The sequence below is a fragment of the Tachypleus tridentatus genome, chromosome 13 (assembly GCF_004210375.1).
Source record: "Tachypleus tridentatus isolate NWPU-2018 chromosome 13, ASM421037v1, whole genome shotgun sequence".
NCBI lineage: Eukaryota > Metazoa > Arthropoda > Merostomata > Xiphosura > Limulidae > Tachypleus > Tachypleus tridentatus.
The window spans coordinates 51436353-51450925 of NC_134837.1; positions in this window are offsets into that span (position 1 = coordinate 51436353).

Sequence of the window (14573 nt, forward strand, 5' to 3'; positions counted from 1 at the left end):
TTTAGTTGTGTAGAACATATTTCTTATATTGAAAAATAACATCAAACCAACCACAAAATATTTATTTTTTAAATAAAGGCTGTTAAAAGTAGTTTATTACAAAAAGAATGGAGGATTAAAAAATGAAAATGAATGCTTAGAGGGATTATTGTGAACAAGGAGAAAATGTGGCATCAAGAACACTATTATTCTGTTTTTATGTATTTGTTAGTAATTAAAAAAAAGTTATTAGTGTAGCTTTCAACTTGATGGTATAAAAAATTGTGGTATTCTTTGACTGGTATGAGAGAGGTTTTGTACAAGTTATAGAAGTAGCTTTGTACATAAGTCTAGCCAAAAGTTTTCAGCTGTTGGTATTTCTAAAACTTCCTGGTTTGTTGTTTTCAGGTGATTGTAATGACTTATTTTAACAGTGAAACGTACCTTCATTACACACACACACACACACACACACACACACACACACACACACACTGCCAGGGTATCAACAATTTGGGTGTAGTAGTATATTTGAACCACAAATATCAGATTTAATATTTAGTCATAAAGCAAGTCAAGATGCTTAATTATGCAGCTGCCTGTTAGAATAAGAGCAATAACAATTAATTTAACAAAAAAATATTGAAAAAGCACAACATGTTAGATGTTTAGGCTTAGATAATACAATCTTTAAAATTAGTTTAATCTGTTGAATATGTTGTGCAAGATGAGGCATATTTCCTATATTCTAACTTCAAAATATTTTATCTTAATGCATTAGTTAAAAAAACATGTACAATGTATATAGAAAGATAAAATTGTACCTGTTATTAATGTGTAAGAAATTAATTATTGCTTGTTAGCACTCATGTCATAGAAGTAATGCTGTACAATAAATGTATAGTTAACTTCTCTGCATTTACAATGTATCATCCTTCTTGGCTTGTGAGGTAAAAAGAAATGTGTTCTGGAAAAGTACTTCATATGCCACAAACTTTGTTACTGAGTAAGTGAAATCTATTTTAATGTTGTTTTTATTAATAGAAATTCACACGGAAGTTTATGAATTTGAGCATCAGATTTCGTCAGCTTTGTCTGATTTTACCTGTTTATGGATTCAATTTTTAATAGTTTTATGAAGTGATTCTTAAACTTCAAAACATTACTATTTGTATAAAAAGAAAACTAAATCCTAATGTAGTGAAAAAACGCTTTGTTCTTAAATGCACAAAACAGTAAGGTGTTGGTGGTGGTAGGTCAGTCAACAACTTCACCTCATACAGTCAGTTAAATGATATAAACTTGTATTTTTATATTAAGGGCTGATTCAATATTAGAATAGCATCAACTATAGTTTATTAAATTTTAAATAATGGATGTTTAGTTAATAATTATGAAGGCATAATTATATCTTAGAAAAATAATTATTTGTTTTTTCATCTTTGTTTTATGCTTCAGATTTAGGAATGTTGCTTGGAAGGCTTGTGAATGAATATTTTTTCAGATTGGTTCTTTTGGATGAATATCTAAATTTAATTTTTAAAAATCAGTAGCTACAACAGTTGGAATGTTCTGGACAAATGTTTAAGTATACAAAGTGAATATTTACAGCATTTGGTATACAGAGTATTTTTCATTTTTGATATAAAATATGCAGATAACTATCTGATTGATTACCTGTTATTTTGTACTAAGAAAATATATTTATTCATTGAAAGAATAAGTAACTTGTATGGAAGTTTCATATGGTAACAAATTAAGCTACAATTGGTAAGATTTGAAGTCAACAGTTGCAATAACTTTAACAGCATATTAATTCTACCAACTTGTACAATTGGTAAGATTTGAAGTCAACAGTTGTAATAACTTTAACAGCATATTAATTCTACCAACTTGTAAGACTACCATTTTTCAACTTCTTTCTTCAAAACTCTTTGTAATTTTCTAACTAAAAACATGGTGTGTACTTTTCACAAGCTATAATTATTATCTGGACATTCTGGAAAACAATGAATATATATTAATGATTGGTCATTTTGATATGAATATAAAATTTTCTTCTTAATGTAATGCACACTTAGAAACTTCAAGTAGAAGAAACAATATTACTTGTTCTCTTCATTCAGATATACTTGAATAAGATTTTGAATAGAAGTTGCATGTCTGTCATTTTGTTTTGTAAAGTTCCATTGTTCATTTTGATTTTAATTGTTTAACAGTATAATTAAGAAAGATAAATTTAAGTAACTTCAATAAAGTTGTAATTTATCATGCTAACATATATTAAATGTAAATAAGATACTGTTCTACAATTAAACATCACAGAATAATCAGCATTTGGGGTGTTTGTAAGGAAACTGTAAGAATCACTTATAATTTATACATGCACTAGTTATCGTATGTTTTCTAAGTGAAAACAAATAGAAAAATCAACTATCTTAAAGTATTTGGTGGTTTGTTACTGTGTTCTCAGTGAATTGTCACGTGGTGTTTCAGCGCTGAAAGTGGATTGATATGCATAGTACAGCATACCAGTGGCTGTTTGAATCTTTGTTTTCCATGCTACCTTTTTATGAAGGTTTTTCTTTTCCATTTCTAAATGTTAGGAAAGGATATTTTTGATTTTCACCTCACTTTTTATGTATAGAAGGTTGCGACTCATCTTTCTTCGTGTATAGTGGACTAAATATGAAAGTAAATTTGAACATTGGCTCACAGTACTCAATTCTAGGTCAATTGCTCAGCTGGAATACCACTCTTATTACTGTGAGTCTAATGCAAATCTGTGATAGTATTAATATCATGTGATCGTACTGTTAGGGAAGGATTAATTCTAAATAATAATACATGTTTAGAAATATTGAAAGGTAAGTTGCACATATGAGATAGTGAAGTGCATTTCTATGTATGGAGAAAATTTGTCTTATGGTTGTATTTTTGGTAAACTTGTTTCATTAAAATCATGTTAAGAATGTTAGATATGTCTGAACCAGCATTTCCCAAATTTTATGGTTGCAAGCATTCCAGAAAATATTTTCCCATAAAAATTTTTTGTTTTACCTACGAAGAGTAGAATAAATAAAAGCTTAACAATGCCTTATAAACCATTACATTTTAATATCTACAAATGAGGCTATTCTTTACTAATGCAAACAAGTTTTCAACCATGATTGAAGAAACTGCTCAATAAGACAAATGCATAGCTTAAATTTCCAGTATTAAGCTGTGTTTCTCCTTCCACATCTTTCATCTAAAGTAATATAATTTTTGTGATTAAGTAATTCATTGTTTTCTTGTATCACAGTATATTGTATAAATGAAAAGTTTAAGCATTATTTTCCTTATTTCTTAGAATTATTTTAATATATGGTTTGAGACAAATACAATATTTCTAGGACTATCAAATTGTGCAGTGAAAAAGCTTGGAAACCACTGGTCTAGACAGTATTGAAGAAATAATTTGCAATACATTAAAAAATCATTCATGCTTGTTTTTATAAATTCTTTGTTTTAACCTTTTTATCCCAAATTATAAATGAAGTAGAATTTATTGAACATACCACATTTACAAGAAAGATATAGCATAGGATGTAGTTATAGGAAACTATGATATAGAATTAACACACATAGTTCAGTGTTAACATTTAATATCGGTAATCATTACAAGTTGTTACCATAAGTATATAACCGTTTGAGGTTCAGAGGTTTAGGTATAAGTCACTGTTTGTTTATGTATGCTCAAAATATTGTGATATCCATCCATGGCTTATTAAAACTACAGTGGTGTAGGGAAGAGTTTGGATATTTCAGTGTAAAATGGGAGATTAAGTATGTAACAAAGTAATATGTATATCCTTCAAAACCAGTTTCCTGATGGTGTTTGATTTCGATTTTTTTAAGTATGTAAAGTTTTTAGAAATAAAAACAATAAAACAAAAAAGGATTTTGCTTTTTTAAAGTAGAGAGTAAATTGTTTATTCAAAGGTTCATCAATCATTGTTGTGATTTGGAAAAGTGGGTGGAAGAAAAATAATTTTGTGGAAAACAGATGGAAATACTCATTTTAATAAATCTAATACATTCATAATCTTAAAGTGTAAAGAACACCATATTTTTAAAATGCCTCTTAATTTTAAATATAAATTGGTATTACAGCTCTAGTCTTGCAGTATTGTATTATAATGTATTATCTCCTTTTACTCATTACTTCTTACAGTCATTGAAATTGGGTAGCATTTGTAAGGTCCTAGTATTTATTGTGCTAATATTTTAAATTTTATCTGCCAATGATGTTTCAGTCTAATGTCTTGTTGAAGGGCATAATGAGGTGGGACAGTTGTCAGAAGCTTCAAATGCTGCTTGGGTCTTAGCTACAGTGATGACTGAATCACTTCTAGTGCCAAAATTAAAGTGAAGGTCCTAATATTCATTTCAGCTGAGTTGGTGGCAATAAATATTCTTCCCATGGTTTGATTCAATGTGTAGCAAGACTTTAGCTTCAAGAAGGTTTTGTTTGTATATATTATGATGATATGCATAGATACCATTACAGTAGTTCTAATTTCTTCCATTCTTTCATGGAGGATGTCTGGGTTGATCTTCTGGCCTTCCATTTGAAAGAGGCTACTGATGTTTGTAGTGTTTACTGTACTAGCTGGAGTCAGTAATGCCATTATGCTTGTTGTGGCTAAATTTAGGACTAGAGACTTTATTGATACTGGGGTTTCTTTTGGTAGCATCTCCAGCTCTTGGGCAAGTCTTTTAGCATCTTCTGAAAGAATTTGGATTTTGTAAGTGTAGATGAGCAGCAAATCTTCATCCATGAACTCCTTTTTGCCTGCTGTTGGTTTGAAGTTAGCCCCTGGACTCTTTAGAAGTTTTTAATGTTGCCATAACTTTAATTTTCTCCTTACATTTTCAGAGGATAGTAAGGGGAAAGTTAAGTAATAAAATCAACTTTCCCTCAGTCTAGTTCAAAGGACAAAATAGCCAGAATGGTTGTAAATTTCATCTTGTATAGCAAAAGTATAGATTGACAATACTTGCCCAACTCTTTTTTGGTACTTCAACAGTTCAACTATTCATGTGTATTTGAAAGTTGTAACAAATACAATCTACTCTAAAAACGTGTTTTAGATACAAAATGTTAAAACTGTTGCCCTTGTCAAGTGCCATTTCTACACCATATGTACGTGCACTTGTATTGCTTGAAGAAAATATTCAATGTTAGCAACAATTTCAGCTAATATGAGGACCACTTGCACATGAAGTTTGTTTTTCTTTCTGCTGTATTGTTTTTATAGGAATGTGGTTCAGAGCTAATGGGGAAGGAAAGGAGTAAAAAGTACTATAAGTAACTCAAACCTGATAAACCATTGAAAAGTGCTAATCTCTAGCTTCTGGTCAATAGAACCCATTAAGACGAACTTCTTGCTCCATTTGGCTTTCATCTGATAAAAGCATTGTATGACTTGAAAGAGCTATAAACCTATGCTTCACAAGTGCCACTTACCACCTCAGATTATACAATCACAGTACACAGTAGCATGCCTTCTAATTGTATGATTAAATGTATCACATGAAAAACAATAGGTACACCAAGCTTTCCTTAAGTATAACTCTTAAACTACTGTAAATGGGTTTAACCTTCTATAGGCAATTTTACGTATTCCTTATTAACGTCACTGAAAACATCTAGTATAAGCTCTTGTTTTAATCTATTCAATAGAAAATCCACATGTGTGTAATATGGAGTATTATCGTATATCATTATGGTATTTGACATACTGCCCTATTCTTCACCTATAGCAACCTTAGCCATTTTCTTGCCACTCGATGGCTGTACACCCATCATCATGTTGCCATCTGTGAGCTGATAAGTGTAATTTTCTGTCTATCAAAAATTAAGTAATCACAGGCAGAATTCAGCTGAACTAAGATTTAGTAGCTAGAATTCATCAAACGTGGAGTCATCTTTGTACTGCTAAACACAGTCTCATTACAACAGTTAAAGTGCTTTACTGTTTTCTACACCTAAATTAATAATCTAAGGTATTTGGTTTTTTATATAAATATCCTACCAATGTTGATCATACAGCACTACCTAAGTGCTTCAAAAGGAAGGAAAAAGCCCTTTCAGCAACTGTGCATTAGTAGTCGTAGTGATTATTTCGAGTGATGCTAGCTGTAAAAGTTCTAAAAACATCAGCTATAATAGCTATACTATAATCAAGTAGCTTTTACATTTTTCTGCACTTGTAGTTGCTTATTCAGTGCTATAGATTATGTGCATCCATAACATTCCCCTTACTGTAATGTTTGCACACTTCATTTTTTGCTTGAAAATCGCGGCTCTTGTTTGTTTCAGGGCCCTCAATTGTTCTGCACAAAGTCCCTGAAGTAGTTCATTAAGTCCATTCACCAAAAAATTATATAGTTGTAAATCACTGCTGTTGCAATAGCTTTTACTTCTGTATGACGTCCTGGACCAGGACGTTCAAAGAACATACAAGTTATTACTATTTCATGAGTTAATATCTATGTTTCTACGTTTCATGATATTTATAATTCATAAATTATTACAACGATGCATCGTCTGCATAAATATCGAACTTCCCTTCATGTGTTCGGTGTTGTACAAGTAGTATAGCTGTAAGCAATTGTTTATAGTGCATTTAGGAGTCATTATCATACACCAGTTTACTTTGTTCTGTACCTCCAAAATACCAGTTTAATTCTTTGACTTGTAGATATCCCACAGGAATGACTATCTTGACTTGGTCAAGGTAACAACTGAGCTTCTACTGAAGCACATTCCTATGATTGTAATACATGACACAAACTTCAGTCCATCTATGTGTTTTTACAATTGTCTAACAATTTGGAGAAATTGATCACGAAAAGTGGATAGTTCAACACAAAATAGGAACTGTGGACTTCTTTAGTAATGAGTTGGAACCAGTCTTAGGCCACTGCGATTTCCACAACATCCATTTAGATTAAAATCGTCAGGTTGATAACCGAAGAAGGTCGAAACGTTGTTCGCTCCTCTACGTAAAAAATTTTCTCAACCCAAACGATCCGTTTTTACATATATATTTTAATCTACAAGTGGGTTTTCTCACATCACTGATCCACTTAGATTGTCCTTTTTCACAAAGTTAAGAAATTCCACGTGTGAACCACTCCCCTAGTCTAGTTTCAATTTCAAGTTTTGTTTTCCTTATCTACTAAAGAATTACGGTAACCAAACATTAAAGATGTTGTCAATGTAGCTCTGTCATTTCATGCAAGATAATATAAGTTCCATTAGCTGTACCTAACATTCTGTGCAACCTGCTTTCTAGACGAGAAATAATATTTGAGCATCATTTTCATCACTATAGTAGATGACAACACATTGGACTGAGTCCATAGTACATTAAGGAATACTACTTGTACATTTGCAAGTACCGTGAACCCCTCGTTTAATATACTTTCATGCAACTCGCTGTTCTTGTGCCTAATATGGGTAACTTTTGATATTTTTCCATGTAACTGGAGTTTACATGTTACCAAATTACGATTTTAAGAAAGTTCCGTATGTCAACCCTTTTAACTGCAGTTGACATCATATGATGCAAACATTATGAAATTTCCGCCACAAAAATTCATGAATCTTTGCGCATGGGGTTATGGATTAACACAAACCGTAAAAGAAAGGTTAAGCTCACGTTTAGAACGCTGAGGCGTTGTGAGAGGATGCGGGGGCAATTGCCCCAGGCGCTGGGGTCGGAGGTGAAAAATTAACAGCCAGTTTACTTGGAATTTAGATCTTCTGGTAAGATTACGGTCGTTTGTTTGATCAGTCTTTGCCCTAATTCCGCGTCTTATATGCATAATATTCATTCTTCTCTAGGTACATTGGGTAAAAATTGTGTACATATCTGTTTAAAATATTAAATTTCGCGCAGTTACACGAACACTATCTGCGCTAGCCATCCCTAATTTAGCAGTGTAAGACTAGAGGGAAGGCAAGCTAGTCATCAGTACCCATCACCAACTCTTGGGCCACTCTTTTACCAACGAATAATGGGATTGAGCGTAACATTATAACGCCCCACAGCTGATAGGGCGAGTATGTTTGGTGTGACGGGGATTCGAACCCGCGACCCTCAGATTACGAGTCGAACGTCTTAACTCACCTGGCCATGCCGAGTCGAAATATGAATATTTGCTTGTATTTATCACTGGGCCACTCCTGGTTAGAAATGTGGTACTGAATATATGTGGTCTTAGTAATGTGTTCTGTTGGAAGGAAGGAGTACAACTTTAACATGATACTTTTATTTTTGCAGTAATTAACACAGTATCACTGAATTTTAATATTGAGAAGCGTTTAAGCATTAGCTTTTACAGAACGTAGTAAACGAATAGAGTGTAAGGCATGTTATTAAACATTTCAGATGCATAATAATTACACATTCATAGTGACTTTGCTTAAAATTCATTTATTTTTATTTACGCTAGATGGCAGCACTAAGGTGTGTGTTCGATATTAAGGCTGGTGGTTTTTCTTATATTTGTCTTTGGATTGTAACATGAAATACATCAGTTCCCATGCAGTGTACTTCTCCGCCGAATTTGATTTTGGTGTAACTGTAATGTACCAGAATCAGTTGTAGAGTTCCGGATGAAGCTGATACGGTTGCTATTACTCTCGGTGAGCAGTCAAAAAACAATGAAGATAAACTGGAATATCTCACTAAGTGAAACGAGCGTTAAATACCCTGCTTCATTATAATAAGGCTTATCTAAACTTAGAATCATGTGGGGAAACGACTAATCTTATTCCACTTGTATCGGTCATTCGGCTACGTCGTTAGAGAGAATGAAAAAAAAATGTTATCGTGAACATCTTTGTACTTTCGAGTATTATTTACTATTCTAACATGAGTCGGGCGTAAGCTAGTGTTTAGGACGTCATGCTGCGTATCTGAAGGTCCAAGGTTCGAGCTCACGACATACATTTTCAACTGTGGGCATGCTACAATACTGATTGTTAACTCCGCTGTTCAGTTGAGAGCTGTCGTATGGGTGACAGTTATTATTAACTGTTTACCCTTCATCTGGTCTTTAATTCTGTTTAAATCTTAAGTTCTCCAACCAGCCTGTTTAGCCCTTGTTTTACATAAGTTGAAAATACTAAACAATATCCTGACATACTGAGACTTAAGTAAGCTTCGTACTCTAACGTGAAGGAGAAAGTAGGGTAAAACCGTATTATCATATGGATATATATCTTTTTTTTTCTTCACAACTCGTACTGGAGCTTTTTAGTTTCAACTTGAATTTGAAGTTTTATTCAACTACTTTAAACTTGAGAACGTTTCTAAGAGTCACAGATGAATAATTCGCTTACGATATTCATGTTTTCTTAATGTTCAAGAAAATAAGAAGACAACACTGATACGAAACGTTAAGCAATATTTGAAACAATGTTATCCTGTTCATTCGTGGAGTACTCACTAATCTGATGACCCTATAAAAGCACGTATTTTATATCGTCTGCTTACTGAATTTCTCTGTAAAGGAAGGTCTTTCAACTTGTACTGAAGTTGCTATCCTATTCGACTGCCAACAGTAGTAGCATTTTGTTTAGAAACTGGTTAAGATGGTTTCCTGCCTCGGTTAATTTGTACTTAAGGATTTCTAGAAAATTCCAGAATGAACATACTTTTCGAGGACGTTTTACATCTGGAGAAGTAGACAAAATCATCTGTTTACCTTAAGGTTGATTTGTTTGAGGTTAAAGACAAAGCTACACAATGGGCTATCTGTACTATGCCTACCACTGGTATCAAAACCCTGGTCCTTGCGTTGAAAGTATGCAGACACACCACTGTTCCGCTGGGGGGGGGGGGCGTTACGTTAAAGTTTTACGAAGATATAGAAGTGTTTAAGTAATTGATAATAGTGACAAATCACACGTACTAGATGGTACAAAGAAAACTAAATGTATTTGAATAAATTGGAGATTTAAATTAATTGTGTGTGTGTTTATAGTTAACAATTTTGTTAAATTTTAATATTTTAAACATTTTATCATAATTTTCGGATCTTTAATATATTAATAGCATTTCTAACAGGAAGGTTTTTCGATGGCAGAGGAGAATTATATTTTACAGATTTCTTCTCACAACTAATGTACAGGTAAGTTACATAGACTGTCAGGATACATAATATGAATTTTAACTACACGAAGACATCGATGTCCTGTGTTAAGTGCAATTAAATGGTATCAACGTTCAACCTACATTACACATGGTTTGAAATGTTATTCTAAGAGGACTTCACTGTTCTTGATTATATGTTTGTGAAATGACGTCGATAGCCAGACTACTTAATGGATTTAATAAATTTGATTACAAGAGGATATTGCTGTCCCGTGTTAAGTGACTACGTAACACAAAGCACAAATGTTAACTATATAAATGCTGTTACAATAACGGTGATACACCAAGTGTGTGTTTACCAATAAAACATATGGACTGTATAATATCATTACGTATACAGCATTTATATTGGCTTACGAGTTGAGGGGGGGGACGTTGACAGGTGCGTGACATAAAACTACTTACTTGGATGGCGTCCACGGAAAGAATGTGTAATCACAGACTTGCGAGTTTTCGTCTTGTAGCAGATGAGCTTGCGAGGCCTCGTTTCATGTAATATTCTTCCACGTGTTTACAGAGACGAGCCACGCGTGGCAGGAAGTCACGTGGCACATGTTTTGCTTTCCTTTGAACAGCTGTAATGGAAGAATGCATATTCTTTAAATAAGGATTACTTCATTTGAAGTTACTGAAAAAAAAGAAGTGAGAATACGCTGAATATTAAAGTTCGTCATTGAATCATTTCAATACAGTTATATTATATTATATTATATTTGAACAGTTTTTGCTTTCCAAGTAACAAAAACGAAAGAGAGGGGAAGCTATTATACATATATTTAAAAGAAGAGCATAGTGACAACCTTAACACGTGCTCAGTCAAATTATATTGAACTTGAGATCTGAAATTGTCAGTTTGGTTATTTTAGGTAAAAGTGCAATTAACTTTATTGTAGCGTCTTGAACCACTAACTTGCACATTTCGGTAACGCTAAATTATATATATATCTCAAAACAAATTAGAAACTAACACGTGTATAACGTTTCAAGAAAAGTCCAGATACAAGCTTTTGTACAAGTTCGGAGCATCACAACAGAAAACCAACTGAGATGAACAAGAAATGAAAGTTCTTATCTTTATTAACGAATTCATTCCTTCTGTTTAAAGATCTGATTGTGTTTCAAAGGTATACGTTAAGAAACGCAAATTTTGACCTTCAAGTTACGATACAGTCAGTTGACTCTGGACCCCTGGTGTATGTCTTTTTTTTTCTCTCTCTCTGTAGTATTTGAAAGATTCTATGTTTTTTGATATTTGTTTTTTCATTTTCTGTGATACATCGCATGCAAACGGGATAATTTATGACGATAAAACATAATTTATAATCTAAAACCACTAGAAATTAAATTTTTATCGTACGATTGTACAACGCTATGAAAACGAAAATTACGAACGAATAGAAATATATAGTATCTCTCTTTGAATTTCGTTTCGTACTTATGACAAAAATACCAAAGTTTTTCTGACACCGTCCACACTTTTGAACTACTTACTAAACGCACTCGAGTTAGATCCCTGTTACTCACGCTAAGAGATTGATTTTTATTCTTATACTTACAGCTCAAAGTGCGTAAAATAATTTATGATCCTGCTCGCCAGTTCCGAAACGACCGAGCCAACACACGCCCAAAACCAAAAAGAAAGGACATTAATAGAGGTAAACAATTTAGATCTATCACTGTAAGATTTATCAAAAACAAAAATGTAGTTATGGCGAACTGGTTAGACCTAATGTAATAGGGACTAAACTTTAAAAACTAGAAATTAATATAAAATGCATTAGAAAACGTATCATATCCTAGAGGCTCTGATATCATTTTTAAATATACGTGCGAAGTACGACGAATTTAAAAAAAAGTAAATGTCAGGTTATATTTCTTATATCTTTTATCCATGTTTTCTTTCTGAAATATTTATTATTATTATTACGTGTTCTTTCATCATTAAACTATACGCAACTGAGTATTCTGTGCAGAACCATGAGAATCGATTGAGAGTAACATTTTTTTATATTATAAACATATAAGGGGTCTTTTGATTTAGTAAAGTTTACGATAATACTATATAATCTGCAAACATTTACGATCACTCTTGACCATTCACTGTTTTGTGGAAAAGGGAACAGAAACAAACACGTCAAAGCCCGTTGTTTTCTAATATTACTATAATAGATGTAGCGTATATACTCGTATATGTATATATATCTTGGAATGTGACCGAAATATAATAAATACGATGTCGCGCCATCTATTGAGTAGGACCACAAACAAATATCTTTGAAATTTTACACTCTTGGTGTTCAAGATTCAGAAAACTGGAAGAAAACTACTGTATGTGCAACAATCATTTATTTATAATAGAACACAATTATAAACAAAGTACTCTTCTCACAAAAAGAATACGACTTTCACTAGAACTGTAGGTGAGGGTTTGATTGTATCTTTACTGATGCAATGTGTATATATAATACTAAAATATGGAGTTCCTAAAAATGCTATTTTTTCATTAAAGGGTACTACTTTTAATATATAAAAATATTACAGTTTACACCAGCACGATTCGAATTCTTCCCGCATAGTATTTTCCAGAAAAATTGTTTGTTTTTTAGAAAATTTTCATTTTTCAGTGAGTCATGAATACCGACCACGATTACAGTAATTAATTACGAGCACAAACAGCCGTACATAGGTTGGTGTTCCTATTAGTGTTATAATATAACCAAACCTAACATGACTTCCTCTGAAAGCTAAATGCTGTAAAAATTAAACTGAGGAAATGAAATAGCCTGAACTTATTCCCCTTATGTTACAGCTGTAATGTTTATAGGGTCTTCTCTCCAACCTGAACAACTTGTTGGGAGAAGTTTAACAGGTGGTTGGTAATATATCACTTAAGGTTGAATTCTTTATACATTCTGCGCCCATACTTTAAATTATTGGAGACGTAGAATAATGCTTTCTTAAAGCTGTTTTCATTTCCTTCTATTTTGAGTTTGACTTGGAAACCCATATTTATATCAGAGGTACGAGCCACATCGAGTAGAGAAACATAGTTAAGGATAAGAAACAAATGCGGGAGGTGATGGTTTGACCAGAGACGATGCGGGTCTTTTAACTCTATCATGTGGGAATCAACGACTTTATTGATTGTTCTGAGTCTCCTATATTCTCAGCATTATGTATGAAGAGACTTGTATTATATAATAATGCTTTTAAAGAGAGGTGACGTGCGTTGTTGAACAGAGTCTTTAACATAAAGTAGAAGGTTACTTGTGTTTTATAGCAATGTCTTAAATAAAGTGTGTAAGATGACAGGTGTTGTATAAGAGTGTCTTTAATAAAGTGTGCTGTATGACGTGTGTTGTTGAACAGTGTCTTTAACATAGAAGATAAGGTTACTTGTGTTTTATAACAATGTTTTAAATAAAGTTTGTCAGGTGACTTATATTGTATAATAAAGTCTTTAATAAAACGTGCCAAATGACTTGTGTTGTATAATAGTGTCTTTAATGAAGTGTGTTAGGTGACTTGTGTTGTTTAACACTATCTTTAAGAACGTGTGTTAGATGAGTCGTGTTGTTTAACACTATCTTTAAGAACGTGTGTTAGATGAGTCGTGTTGTTTAACACTGTCAACAATAAAGTGTTCAAGGTGTCTTATGTTGTTTAACATTATCTGCAATAAAGTGTTCAAGGTGTCTTATGTTGTTTAACATTATCTGTAATAAAGTGTTTAAGGTGGCTTGTCTTGTTTGCACTATCTTTAATAAAGTGTGTTAGGTGACTTTTCTTGTTTGCACTATCTTTAATAAAGTGTGTTAGGTGACTTGTGTTATTTAACACTATCTTTAATAAAGTGTGTTAAGTGACTTGTGTTGTTTAACACTATCTTTAATAACATGTGTAAGATGACTTGTGTTGTATTATAGTGTCTTTAATAACGTGTGTAAGATGACTTGTGTTGTATTATAGTGTCTTTAATATCGTGTGTAAGATGACTTGTGTTGTATTATAGCGTCTTTAATAACGTGTGTAAGATGACTTGTGTTGTATTATAGCGTCTTTAATAACGTGTGTAAGATGACTTGTGTTGTATTATAGTGTCTTTAATAACGTGTGTAAGATGACTTGTGTTGTATTATAGCGTCTTTAATAACGTGTGTAAGATGACTTGTGTTGTATAATAGTGTCTTTAATAAAGTGTGTAAGGTGACTTATGTTGTTTAACACAATCTTTAATAACGTGTGTTAGATGACTTGTGTTGTTTAACACTATCTTTAATAACGTGTGTAAAGTGACTTGTGTTGTTTAACACTATCTTTAATAACGTGTGTAAAGTGACTTGTGTTGTTTAACACTATCTTTAATAACGTGTGTAAGGT